Source organism: Petaurus breviceps, unplaced genomic scaffold (assembly GCF_028583685.1).
Source record: "Petaurus breviceps papuanus isolate PSGF00001 unplaced genomic scaffold, PetGlider_PUasm1.0 90667, whole genome shotgun sequence".
Taxonomy (NCBI): Eukaryota; Metazoa; Chordata; class Mammalia; order Diprotodontia; family Petauridae; genus Petaurus; species Petaurus breviceps.
Window position 1 is genome coordinate 7,597,565 of NW_027187302.1, and position 14,639 is coordinate 7,612,203.

Consider the following 14,639-nt stretch of genomic DNA (forward strand, 5'->3'; position numbering starts at 1 on the left):
AAAGTGTGAGCGTTCTGGGATAAAGGCTCCATCTCCCGCCTCCAATAGTACCCACAAATCATCAGCATTCATTATTCATCAAGAGTATCGTGATTTCATTTTTACAAAGCGAGTCTAGTTCTTCCCTACCTCACTTTGAGAGCACGAGATGTATGCTTGGGCATGGGTGGATAAAAGCCGGGGGGGCTGTGTTTTCTTTCATGCCCACTCATAGAAAAAATATGCTGCTATCTCCTGAAATAAGCTATGAGGCAATCCCTGCCCTGAAATTGGGATGAAATCAAATGAAATACTGTATGAAAAGTGCTTTGCAAATCTTAAATCACTACATAAATGTCAGCTATTATAATGAATAAATCTTTCTTATCCTGACTACTAAACTTTTATTTTCCCTTCCTTACCATTCTTCTGAACCTCAGTTTGCAGATCTATAAAATGGTCCTATAATACTTTTACTACCTACTTGCAGGGTTGTTGTCAGGACTGTGGGAGTGTGTTTAGTCATTTCAGCCACGTCAAACTCTTTCTGACCCTATTTGGGGTTTTCTTGTCAAAGATACTGGAATGGTTTGCCATTTCCTTCTCTAGCTCATTTTACAGATGAAGAAACTAAAGCAAGCAAGGTTAAGTGACTTTCCCAGGGTCACATAGCTAGTAAGTGTATGAGGTCAAATTTGAACTCAGGTTGATGAATCTTCCTGACTCCAGGCCTGGCACTCTGTCCCTTGTGCCACCTAGATGCCCCTAGGATTTTGGAAACAGATTTAAACCTGGAAGGGCCCTTAGAACTCATCTAATCTAAACCTCTCATTTTTTACTTAAGAGCAAACTGAGGTCCAGAGGGTTACAGTGAGTAAGTCAGACAATTCAATTCAACAAATAGGAGGTATTCTGCTAGACTGGAGTTAGCCCCTGCCCTCATGAAATTTGCATTTTACTCAGTAGTGGGGGAGAAACAACACTTTCATGCATAAATAAGTACAAAATATATACAGATACATAGAAGGGGATGGCTAAAGGATGGGGAGGAGTGTGGGAGAAGCATTAATCTGTAAGGTCCTCTCCTAGGTAACACTTGAGTTAAAAATTTGATGGGTAGTGGGGCTTCCAAGAAGTACAGGTAAGGAAGGAGATCTTTCCAGGAATCGAATATTAGAAACTTATTTAGCAGCAATACTTGTTGGAAAGCCAGGAAGGTTTTTTTTGTTACCTTTATATTACATTTATTCTTTCTTGAATAAATGGGTAGCCTCTTTAAAAGACTGCAGAGAATCAGACAAATGCAAGCCCTTTTATGTTGCTTCCATTGGAATTTCCTGCCTTGTTTCTCCCTTCAGAATTGGGATTGGTCTTTGCTCTTCTGGCTTACAGTCTTTCTGACCTGAACACTACACATCTGCTCCTTTGTGTGTTCCCTCCTCCCAAACATGCGCTAACGTGGATTCCAGGATTGGATAACGAAGTTCTAATTCCATATGGGTCATGTCAGCTAATATGTATGAAGCTAGCTAAGAATGCATGTTAATGAAAAGTTGGTGACCATCTTTTGACCCTCCGTGGTTTGAGCCAGGACTCTTCCTAGGGTAAACATGCAGATTTCTTTCAGCTATATGATTGGATAGGGTCGCTTTGGCCCTTCCCTCATCCTGATTTACACCTTTCTGCACCTTTCCGGTGCAACATCTGTTTTTGGAACTTCCATCTTTCCTATAGAATCTGTGAAAACCAAACTGCTAGCATTTCTCACAGGAAGATGGTGGATGGAATGTTCCATGGGGGAACAGCAAGCAGGCCAGTTTAACTGGAAGGTAGAACTGTGAAGTAGAAAAAATATGTCATCAGTTTAAAATAATATATTGAAATAAAATTGTGAAGGACTTTAAACGCAAAATAAGAGTCTGTATTTTATCCTAGAGGAAATAGGGAGCTAGTGAAGTTTCTGGAGAAGAGGAGTGACTGGGTTACACCTGTAGTTTAGGAATGTCAATTTTACAGCTGTTATTAAAGTTGCTCTTGCACAGAGGAAGAGGTGATAAAGATCTGAAATGACTTCCGCCTCCAAATCCAGCTCTCTTCACTATCACACAATCTGACAAATTCCTACATCAAACTGAAGCCTTTAAAGAAAAGGAGAACTGTCACCATTACAGGCAATTTTCATGTCTCACTGGAAAGAGGGCGGATTTTCGAGTCACTGGATTTTCTTCTGAATTCAGGCTCTGCTAATTATTACCTTGTGACCTTAGTCACATGGTGACTTTATATCCCTGGTCCTCAGTTTCCTCATCTGTAAAAATCAGGTGGGTTGAAATGAATGATCATATAAGGTACCTTTCAGCTCTAGACGATGATCCCATGATCCAGACGTTCCCGCCTTATCCAGTTTCCCACTTTGAGTTATCAGAATTATCAGTTGGTTGGGTTGGCTCTGTTTCTATCCTATCCACTTTCCTCACTCGGCTCCTTCTCCGCGGGAGGAACACGCGGGGGCGCTGCCGCCTTAACCAAAGGACTACCGCGTGGGGAGGGGAGGATGTAGGCAGGGAGGAATGGGGCGGGGCAATGGAAGGAGAGGCTGGGAGCAGGTAACCTGCGGCGAGAGCTGCTGCTGCTGTTGATGCAGCTGCTGGGAGGTGGGGGCTCGGCTGGAGGCAGCTGAGTAGGGCCGGCGGTGCCGAGCCCAGGTCCTGAGGGGCCGTTGGAGGGAGCGGGCAGCCAGCTCCACTTTCCTCTGCCATTTCCCCCAGTCTCCTGCATCATACGCCCTGGCGGAGCGGATGCCTGCGTGACCGTGGGAGCGAAAGGTACAGAGTGGTGTCCCCTCACTCCCTTTACCCCACTTCCAACCTAAATCCCCCCGGTTTTCCCCTGCCCCCACCTCTGCTCCCCGGGCCAGAGGAGAAGAAGGGAGTGAGAGAAAGCGCCCCCGACCCCCACACCTGTTGGATGGCTGTAGGGGGGACATAAAGTCACTCTCTCCCTCACCCCCCCATCCTGCTTTGCTCCCCACAAAGACCTCTAGATTGCCCAGAGAAGGCCATGGGTGCGCGGTATGTGCGTCTTTCTTCGTTTTCCTTTATTTTCCTCCTGAGAATTTAAAACTTTCTTCGGAATTTAAAACTTTTTCATCCTCTGAGCCTCCAGACCAGAAAACTTGTAGAAGCCGTGGGGTTAGAGACTCTTAAGGCAAGAGTGCTTAACCTAAGGTCCCTTAACTAGTTTTATAAACCATGTTAATAAGTATATTTCAGTATAATTCCTTTCTTCCAAATCCTATATATTTTGTGTTATGCATTTAAAAACATTCTGAATGGGGGTCCATAGATTTCAAAAAAACTGCTAAAGGGATCCAGGATGCACAAATGATTAAGAATCCCTGCTGTAGGAGACACCGCCCAGTAGAATGTAAGCTCTTTGAGGACCGGGACTGCTGGAGTTCCATCAGATTTCAGGTCCTGGCACATAGTAGGAGGCGCTTGCTTGTCGTTAAGGAAAACTTGTTTGTGCTCTATTTCCTCTGCTTAGTTTCGACCAGGATTCCCGGCCTTCTGGTAATTTATCTCTGTATGGATAAATCACTCTTCTTATCCTGCGGGCCTCAGGAAGCGGGACTGGAGGAGGGGGTGCTTCAATCCTCAGACCGCCACTCCCTTCTCCCCTCACAACTTTTCAAAACAGGGCCTTTAGGATAAAGGAGGAGGATTGAATAGATGCTGCTGTTCTTTCTGAAAGATCTTGCTCAGGCGGAGAATGATTTGGAAGCCACCCCAACTAAAGCCATTCTTTGCCACTGGCTGCAGTGAAGTTTATAGAGTTATCAGGTGTCATCTCCCTGGGCCGTGGTAACCAAGTACTTCGGCTGGTTTTCGCCCTGAGGGTAACAGAGTATTTGGTTTGGCTCGGCTTTTGGTTTTATTGGGGGGGTTTCCTGTACCTTTTCACCACCCTCTGTGACTTAGAGGTGACAGTAAAGTCAGCCAAGAATGTATTAGTTTATTAGCTATTTGGGAGATTTTGGGGGGGGGGGGTGTTTGGGAGGAGAGGGTAGCAATGCCAACATGGTAATCTTTTGTTCATACATGTTCTCTTTTTATTGAAAAGCCCTCTGGGGGAAAAAAAAACCCTAAGCATTTTCACAATGACCTGTTTATGTAATAGTTTTACAGAACTTGTAACTGAGAAACAAGCATTGAAAGAAAGTATACTTAAAAGTGAGGCAGAAACCACAAAAAAAAAAAAACAACTCTTTAGGAGACTTGAAGTTAAATTCTGTTTTGTCCTTAACTCTTCTAGCTGAAGGCTTTATTTTTTCCCCTTCATTTGTTATATTGGCACGAGATAGGTGGGTGTGTTGAGACAGTTCTGTGGAGGCTCAAGCTCATCCAACTACCCCAGAGGGTTCAAATTAAAGGGGGAAAAAAGACAAACCCCCAAAAACTGCTGCTTGAATTCTGAAGAATTGTAAGAAAAAAAATTTGCTTCCACTAGTACTAGAATATTTTCATGCAAATTGTCTTCCAGGAACATTGTGTAAGATTTTAAATATTAAACTGGTTACCATTGTAGGATCCCTTTAAAAGCAGTTTTGACTGAAATTCTTATTTTTCTGGTTGTTAGGTCTAACAGGTTTTGTTTAAAGATACTCATGTGGTTCCCTGTGCTCTACCTGATGACATTTTTCTACTTACTTTTTTTTTTAAGCAATCAGGGTTAAGTAACTTGCTCAAGGTTACATGGCCAGTTATTTCTGTGTGTGGTGCTGAGTATCTGAGCCCAGACTTGATCTGCAGGTCATCCTGACACTGTTGCCGGGTGCTCTTACCCGCTGAGCCACCTGGCTGCCCCTTTTCTACTTACTTTAAAGTAAAAATTTCAATTTTCATGGAAGTTCTCAGGTGTGTTAGCCATGCATAAATACATTTTATTAGGAGAGGGAGTGAAGATGTATCAGAAAGAACTTAAAATGCAGTTAGCCCAGAGATAAGGACAGGAATAGATGAGGATGGTGGTGGGGTAAATATTATGATTAGGAAGGCATGTTTAGGAGCTAAGCAAAATCTAATATCATAGAATGATAAATAAAGAATTGAAAAGTGCTTTCCTCACAACAACTTTGTGATATAAATACTGCAAGCATTAACTCAATTTTACCAATGAGGAAATTGAGGTTCAGAGAGGGAAAGTGATTTTGTCCAAGGTCACAGGTCTCTCACAAATGGTGAAACAGGAAATTTGAACATAAGTTTTCTGATGGCAGTTATAGCACTCTATCTATACCAAGTAGTGGAAAGGATCTTGGATATAATCTAGTTCAATTCCTTCCATTTAACAAAGGAAGAAAACTGAGGACCTGAGGTATTAGTTGAATTGCTCTAATTGGAAGAGCCTAGAGTAAGTTCTGAGTTTCCTGACTTACAGTCTGGTGCCTTTTCCATTATACTACACATATCACTTGTATTCACCTTTGTATGCTACTTATGGTATGCCATTATGTAAGAAGACCCATAATTTTGAATTTAGGAAAGAGCTATATTAAGGTTGTTTTTTTTAAGTCACAAGAATATCCTTAAGTTTACAACAGAGTAAGAGTCCTTGAAATGATAAGCCATGCTAACTAGTTAGTGATTGTTTTTCACTAAGGTGTGGCAAGTTTTGAAGAATTCGAGTGTTATGACCCTTTATTTTTCACAGCATTTTGTCTCCCTTATTGTTTGCCAGCTTTTGCCTGAGTGTGGGCAGGTTGAGATGCCAATAGTTTAATGGATGGAGGAGGGCAGAGAGCTGGCTGGCATGGGAGAGGGAAGTGGAGAGGGAGAGATTCTTCTTATGTCTCCAGGAAAATTGTCAAGTGGGTCTCAGACTGAAAACGATTGGGAAATACTTGTAAAACATGATTGAATTCCCCTAAATGGCCTTTTCATGTAATTTTAAAGGAATGTGCACAAAGAGAAATATGCTTGTGTATAGATTTATTACATGCACCTGCTGTGAAGTAAAATGTCTATTGCTAAATTTAGAACCATCAATAATTTAAAATAAATTGTCTCCCCCAAATGCTTGTAAGCTCCTTGAGGGCTAACACTATTCCTTTTCATCTTGCATTCTTAGTATTTTGCAACACTGCCCTGCTACATAGTAGCTATTTAATAGATATTTGTTGCTCCATTTAATTGTATTTATTTTTCAGGTCATGACTCATTGTTAAACTTCTTATCACTCTCTATAGTAGAATAGATTTTTAAAAAAGAGAAAAGATTGGATGATGATTATTAAGACCTGAAGCACATTTACAATGTAACATACTGTATTATAGCTCTTTGTATTTGGGTGTTTACTACTGAATAGGCTATAAGCTCCAGATAGGTAAGGACAATGTCTTTTCTAAATTTACTATCCCAATTTCCACCTTCACCCCCAGCACCTGGGGTACTTCATCAAGTAGGTACTAAATAAATGCTTAATGAATGAATTTATTTCTCTTTTTTTTTTTGCTCACTAAACAGACTCTAAACTGTAAATTATCATTAAGTGAGATATTGTACCCACTGGAACAGTGGTGTAGATGACTTATTATGTTGAATGTTAGGGCAGACACATCTCCTGAGTGGTTTTAATGTCTGTTGTGGTAAACGGTTGTTAACAACCTTTTCTGTTGTTTATATTTGATCCTAATTTGATCTGCATAGTTTTGTTTTCTTTTTTTTCCCCAGCTTTCTTGATATTTTGTATTTATTTGTTTTTTTACAGGAAGCTTGGAGAGAATGATAAGTAATCCTTATAGGGCCTTTTCTCCATTCTAAAAGTTAGTTATACTTTTTCTTTTTGGTATCTCAAACTCAACATAACCAAAATTGTTCTTGTTATCTTTTCCCCAAAACTTATCCCTGTAGGTACTTCCTTATTTTTTTAAATTGAGGATCCAGTCACACTGATTTGTAACGTTGGCATTACCTTTGAATCCTCACTCTTCCTAATTGTACATATCCAGTTGGGTGCCAAATATTGGCATTTCTACCTCCATAATATTTCTCACATCTGTCCCTTCCCACCTGTCTCTGTATGTATTTCTGTCTGTCTGTCTGTCTCTCTCTCTCTCTCTCTCTCACACACACACACCCATTCACCCATCACCTTAAGTTCCTAATCACCTCTTAAGTGAACTACTGCAATGGCCTTCTAATTACTCTTCCTTTTCTGAAGTTCTTCCTCATCTTTCACATTCCTACCAAAGTGGTTTTCCTAAATTACAAATCCTGGCCATGTGTATCAGCAATGCCACATTCACAATGCCTATGGAGATTACAAATATGCTGATATAATTATCCATCACAAAATACATCATGCTTGCCATATGGGGGAATAAGCTGGAAAATTTATTAAGATACCAAAAGACTGAGTCCCAAAACCAGAAAGTGAAAGCCATCAGAGTAGTTATGACATTGGCACAGGTAGATAAAGTAGAAAGCACCCACATTTTCAAGCCTTTGAAACAGAACAGGCTACCTCAGGCAAAGGTCCTCCTCTCCCCACTCACAGCAACCACCCAGCGTCAGGGAACCGCGCTCCCAGCAGCTCCGGCCCTTGGCAGTCCTCAGCAGGAGTCCTTAGCAGAAATTCTGGCTAACTCAAAAAGGGCTTCACGCTGCCACTGCCTCTGCTGCTACTGCCGCCGTCGCCACCACCGCCAGCCACCGCAGGAACTCTAGTTTGGCTTCCACTTCCTCTTGCTCCGCCCCTTCCTGCTACGTCAGCAAGTCCAATGGGGCATGGAAGATCTTTAAATCCCATAACCCTCACACCATGCTGTTTCTCATAGGTAATAACCTTTAATAGCTCTCCACTACTTCCAGGATCAAATATAAACTCTTTTTAGCTTTGAAAGCCCATTACAACATGACCCTAACCCATCTTTCTAAACTTATTGAAATGAGAAAGAATTTAAGTGCTTACTGTGTTTTAAGCACTGTGCTGTGTACTGGTACTAGAAGTAGATTTCCTACTTGTATTCTATTTTAGTCAGTTCCTGCTCTCAAAGAACTCATATGGGAGAGTTCATTTGCACCATAAGATTCTTGGTGCTTAGGGCATGTCTTTGGAAAGAGAAGATCTTGGTGGTCTCTGGATGAGCAAGATCCAGGGTAATGATTATAATTGTCAGGGGCTCCAAACAAGTTCGTTCTCATTTATTACCCTCTATGGTCTAGACTCCTTGCTGTTCCTTACACATAATCTCTGAACCTTTGTACTGGCTTTATTCATTCCAGGAATGTACTTCCATATTCTATTTCTCAGTATCATGCATTTCCTTCAAAATTCTGCTCAAGTGACACCTTTTAATGAAGCCTTTCCAGATCTCTCCACAAAATTTATCCTTTATTCATTGTCTATATATTTATTTATGAAAACGTTATCTCTGCTGGTAGGCCCGCGGGCTCCTTGAGGGCAAGTCCAAGGAACAGTTACTCCAATTTGACAGGAGAACAAAGGAGAATAGTGCAAGATAAACTTTGAAAACTGGTTTGAACTAATTTGTGGAAAGCTTTAAAGGGATCTGGGAAGTTTATATTTCATCCCAGAGGGAAAGAGGAACTGTGAAAGGTCTTTGAGCAAAGGAGAGACATGGTCAGATTGGTACTTTTGGAAGCTCATTTTGGCAATGGCACAGAGGAAATTGGAAGAGGGTCAGACTAGAAACAGAGAGACCAGTAAGTTTAGGTAACCAATAGTTTAGGTAAGAAGTGATGGTTTATGGGGAGAGGAGATAGAAGACAGAGATTTCATTTTATATTTGAATTATATATTTGTAGCAATTATATTTTATATTTGTAATTATTACCACTAAATAGGATAGAAGGAAATGCTTACCTACTCCTTCTCCATTAAGGACCCCCATTAAGTATGCACATGAACCAGGTTCAAATCTGAGGAAGACTGGCCTCCAGAGAGGAGTCAGACTCTTGTCTTATTGTTTCTGACTCTTATACCCTGACCCTGGAGCTCTGAGGAAAATTATTTAAAGCTTAGTTATATTTGCTTACATCTAGGGTCTCCTAAAGGGGATTGCAGGGGCAATCTAAAAGATATTCAATACATAACATTCATCAGATAAAGAACAGCTCTTTATTTCCTCTAAAGATAACATAGAAAGAAGTGCTTAACACACTTAATTCTACACTGTGCAAACAGTTCTGTCCAGGTCCATGTCTTTTGGCAAGCCAGGCCATGGTTTGGACTTTTCCTCTTGTCAGTGGTCATCAAAGTATAGTAAATTCAAAGAGACTTCATACTGCATTGTACTGAGGACTCTGTCTCCAAGACTTACCAGGAACAATGTCTGATAACTATCTGTCTGGTCACATATGATTGGGCAAAGAAACACAAAGCAGAAGAGGCAACCAGAGAGGCTCAGGCTCAGACTCACCTAGCTAAGCACCAGCTCTGTATGCCATGTGGGAGTAGTCACCCTGCTGCCATCCCTCACAGGAAGTGGTAGAGTTATGTGACACTACCTGGAGAATCAAAATAAGAGAAAGAGAGAAGGGACGAAAAAAGGAAGGGAAGGAGGAAGAGAGGGAGGTAAAGAGGGAGAGATAGAGACAGAGAAAGCAGAGTGACCCCTTTTTTAAAAGCCACTTACTGAACCACTTATCACATATTATTGGCCAGCCTTACCTGTCTCTTCCTCCTTCATCCATCACAGGATGAGGAACTAGGGGATCTCCTAAATTTTATTACATCATTCCAAACTGACAGGTCCTTCAGAGGTGAGCATGTTTCCACAGAAGTCCTGAGAACAACTTAGCTCACAATCCTACATGTTTCATGGGGTTACAACATTTACTACATATGTGTATGTGGGGAAAAAAAAGGTTTTTTTCAATCTTCTCATTTGCTTATTTGTTTTTCCTCTTGCTCTGCTCACCTCCTACTTATTGAGCTTTCTTCTGTTCAGTAATCAATATATTGTCCATTGTGTTTTGCACATTGTCCTGCTTTTATTATGGATAGGAGTTCAAAATCTTATCTTTGGTTAGGATTTTTATTATCTTTTTAAAAAGTAGCCTGCCTGATTGGATTTGAAAATAAAACAAAATTTAATTTTTAAAAAAATATTAAGATTTCAGAATGCAAAAAAAACCCCCCACTAAAAACCATAACATTTCTTATTAAAATGATACGGGTGACATTTAGTTGTCCTTACTTTTAAAAGAGATATTAACCAAGTTTGGCCATCCATTTAACAATATTTGTTAAAATCTAAATGGAGTATGTACAGATTCTGATGTATGCTGAAGTCATTTGGAGAATACCTGAATCTCAAGATACATCACTTTATGACAACAAAGCATAGAGAGTACTATACTTGAATGTAGGACTATCTGAGTTTTAATTCTGCCTCATAATCTTTCTAGCTGTGGGCAGATCACTTAGTTTCCCTGAATGTCAGATTCTTCAACTGTAAAAAAATAGATATCTGTAGCATTTGACTCATAATATTATTATGAAGATGACATGAGATACCTGGGAAGTGCTTTGTGAACCTTAAAGCACCGTATAAATGACATTCTTTTTAATATTTTTAATTTAAGAAATGAACCAAGCATTTTTATTACACAGTATAATAAAAAATAGGATTGCATATGAAACTGTAAATCTATTAGGTATAACTTGCTATTCCTTTTAAATATATAATGAAGTGATCATGTAAATTTCTTTTTTTCCCCTCCTCTTCCTGCTCTGCCCTAGAGATGGCTACCATTAGACACAGATCGGTGTGTGTATGTGTGTGTATATGTATGTATATTTTATATATACACACACTCACACACATATGTGTATATGTATGTACACATATGTATATGTATGTATATATCTAAAATTATTCTATACATACTTCTATTTATCGGTTTTTTCTCTGGATGCAGATACCATCTTTATATGTCCTTTACAGTAAATTTGGGTGTTTATAATAGACAAAATGCCTTATTTGCTTAAAGTCAATTTTGAAACAACATTGCTTTTACTGTATACAATGTTCTCTTGGTTCTGCTTATTTTGTTCTTCATAATTTCATGTAGGCCTAGCCATGTTTTTCTAAGGTCATCATCTAATTTTTTCTCGTCCTTTTTGAGTGGGTTTAAATAGAAAATGATTCTGGAATGAGTCACTATCCTACTATGATTTTTTTTTTGCTTTTTTGGAGGTGCTATGATTTTTTAAAATATTTAATGTTCTATGGATTAGCATTAGCGGGATAAAATATCAATTTTTTTATTTTGAATAAAAGTATTAGGATATAAGCACATCTTTTGTAGGCTCACTGAAAGCATCCCAAGTACAATTTCCATTATCAGAGAGAACAGCAGGAATTTCTATCTCTATGTATGTAAATGTGTGTGTACACACACATATACATATATACATATACCCCATCTTGTTCCCATGTGATTTTGAGCTCTTCTCCAATGTCTCTATATTTTTAGAATAGTTCCTTTCCTGTAGCTTGGAGGCTGATTATTTGACATAGCACCATCTATTAAGTGCATTCTTCTTAAGTGTTCATGGATTCATATTATACCCTGGTAATGGTGGGTACTAGTTTAATCTGTGATGATGGTTTAGTTCAAGTACATGTTGTCATTTTAATTCTCTAGGATATTTTGAGATTTGTGTTTGTATTATGAAGATTTGTCATCTTTTAGTCCATGAAAGAGAGTAAACTTCTCATGTTTAATGCTAGCCACCACATCATGTCTGGTACAATATTTTATTGTTAGGTACTAAATATTTACAGTCTATAGTGGAGTGTTACATGATTTCTACCTTTTCCTTGTATTAGTGTACTCTAATCACTGGGTCTGGGCTCTTTAAAGGTAACCCTTCCATCATTTCTGTGGCTTTGACCTGGTCCTGAATTGCCATCATAAACCCCTATTTCCACAAACTAATCCACATGACTCGGCCTTTTGTTTGATGTTACTTTGCTGACATATTGTTGGCTGAGGGCATGCGGATATAACCCGTGGAAGGCCTTTTGATTCTGTTCTTGGATCTTAGCCATTTCATAACCTTCCTCTAGAACTAAACCTCTTTTGGTTTCATTTAGCAGATCTGCTGGTTTGTATCTGTTACCAGGCTTTATGATTTCTTAATGAAGTGATGTCTGATTTTTCCAAAAGTATTTCTGAAGGTTTTTGACCTCATGATGCTCTAAGAATGTCTATCAGTCCTCTTCTTCCTTTTTTGATGAGAAAGTATTAGTCTTTCTATAGAAACCTTAGGTCGATGTAACCTGTATTTCTTTAATATTATTTTGGGTTTTTGTGAGATTGCTTTCCAAACTTGTTATAGTCTGTTTTATTGTTCTGAAAATTTACACGAAAACTAGTATTGCTTAGGTCTTAGTTGTTTTCAATATGTCCTTCCCAGATCTGATTTCAGGATGGTTGGTAAATCTCAATCTATTCAGCCTCAGTCTCATGTTTGATAACTTTATCCTCAGTGCCTCTTTCCTGGGGGCAACCAGGGTATTTATAGGTATCACATTCATCCATTGTTTTAGAGGTTCTAGATTCAAGCTTGAAACTTTCAGTCTCTCTTTAATGTACATTGAGAAGTTTACATTTATCAAGTCAAAATCACACTTTGATAATACTGGTGGATATCATTCCATAAAATGCCTATTTTTAATGTATTTTTCAGTGGAGCAATATAGTTTGATCTCATCTTTGTAAATTGGATGGTTAAGAAGATGTTTTGGTCTGACTTTTTTTTTTAAGATTTTTCTTTTTTTATTTAGTATTTTATTTTTCCCAAGTTAACACATAAAAACAACTTTTAACATTTGTTTTTAAAACTTTTGAGTTCCAAATTCTCTCCCTTCCTCCCCCCCATTGAGAAGACAAGCAATTTTGATGTAGATTATATATGTATTGTCATGCAAAACATTTCCATATTAGTCATGTTTTGAAAGAGAACATAGACCAACCCCCCACCCAAAAAAAACAACCTCAAGAAAAATAAAGACATTTTTTTAAGAAAAAGTATGCTTCAATTTGTATTCAGACACGATCAGTTCTTTCTCTGGGGAAAGATGGCATTTTTCATCATGAGTCTTTTAGAATTGTTTTGGATCATTGTATTGCTGAAAATAGCTAAGTCATTCACAGCTGATCATCTTACAAAATTGCTTTTACTTTGTACACAGTACATTTCATTTTGCATCAGCTTAAGTAAGTCTTCCCAGGTTTTTCTGAGAACATTCTGCCCATCTTTTTTATAGTACAATAGTATTCTATCATAATCACATACCACAATTTATTCAGTCATTCCCCAATGATGGGCATCCCCTAAATTTCCAATTCTTTTCCACTAGAAAAGAGCTCCTATAAATATTTTTGCACATATAGGTGCTTTTCCTTTTAGTTTTTTAAAATCTTTTTTGGGATATATACCTAGTAGTAGTGATGCTGGTCAAAGGGTATGCATGGTTTTATAGCCCTTTGGACATAGTTCCACATTGCTCTACAGAATAGTAGAATCAGTTCACAACTCCACCAACAGTGCATTATTGTCTCATTTTTCTTACATCTCCTCAAACATCTGTCATTTTCCTTTTCTGTTAGCTAATCTGATAGGTATGAGGTAGTACCTCAGAATAGTTTTAATTTGCATTTCTCCAATCAGTAGTGAAAAAGAACATTTTTTCATATGGTTATAGATAGCTTTCATTACTTCATCTGAAAACTGTTCATATCTTTTGATCACTTATCAATTGGGGAATGGCTTTATTTTTATAAATTTGGCTGTTCTCTATATAGTTGAGAAATGAGACCTTTATCAGAGAAACTTGCTTCAAGATTTTTTTCACAGTTACTATTGTTAACTGTATTTCCTTTCATCCTATTCCTGCCCCTGTTTATTCTATCTCACTCTTTTCGCCCTCTCCCTCCTCAAAAGTGTTTTGCTTATGACTACCCTCTCCCCCAATATGCCCTCCCTTCTATCACCACCACACCTTCTCTTATCCCCTTTCCCTCCTCCTTTCCTGTAGGGTAAGATAGATTTCTATACCCAGTTTCCTGTATGTTATTCCCTCTTTGAGTCATTTCTGAGAAGAGTAAGGTTCACTCACTCCTCCTCCCCTCTTCCCTCCAGTCTACTGTAAAAACTTTTTCTTGCCCCTTTTATATAAAATAATTTACCCCCATTCTACCTCTCCCTTTCCCTTTCTTCCAGTATATTCTTCTCTCACTCCTTAATTTTAGTTCTTTAGATATCATCCCTTCATATTCAACTCACACCTGTGCCCTCTGTCTATATATACTCCTTCTAACTGTCTTAACAATTAGAAAGTTCTTATGAGTTACAAGTATCATCTTCCCATGAAGGAATGTAAACAGTTTAACCTGATTAAGTTCCTTATGAGTCCCTTTCCTATTTACCTTTTTATGTTTCTCTTGAGTCTTGTATTTGAAAGTCACATTTTCTATTCAGCTCTGTTCTTTTCATCAAGAATTACTGAAAGTCCTCTATTTCACTGAATATCCATTTTTTATCCTGAAGGATTTTACTCAGTTTTTCTGGGTAAGTGATTCTTGGTTGTAACTCTGACTTCTTTGTCCTCCAGAATATCATGT

General features: G+C 38.6%; 1 protein-coding gene across 14 annotated transcripts in view; it reads left to right on the plus strand.

Annotated features, from left to right (window-relative positions):
• The first annotated feature begins 2,552 nt into the window (after positions 1 to 2,552).
• Positions 2,553 to 14,639, plus strand: part of ANKRD6 (ankyrin repeat domain 6) — a 283,323-nt gene continuing 271,236 nt past the window's right edge. For all 14 annotated transcript variants that reach the window (XM_069065138.1, XM_069065134.1, XM_069065136.1 and 11 more), the window contains exon 1: positions 2,553 to 2,804. The gene's annotated coding sequence lies outside the window, so the exon portion shown is untranslated. The remainder of the gene's footprint in view (positions 2,805 to 14,639) is intronic.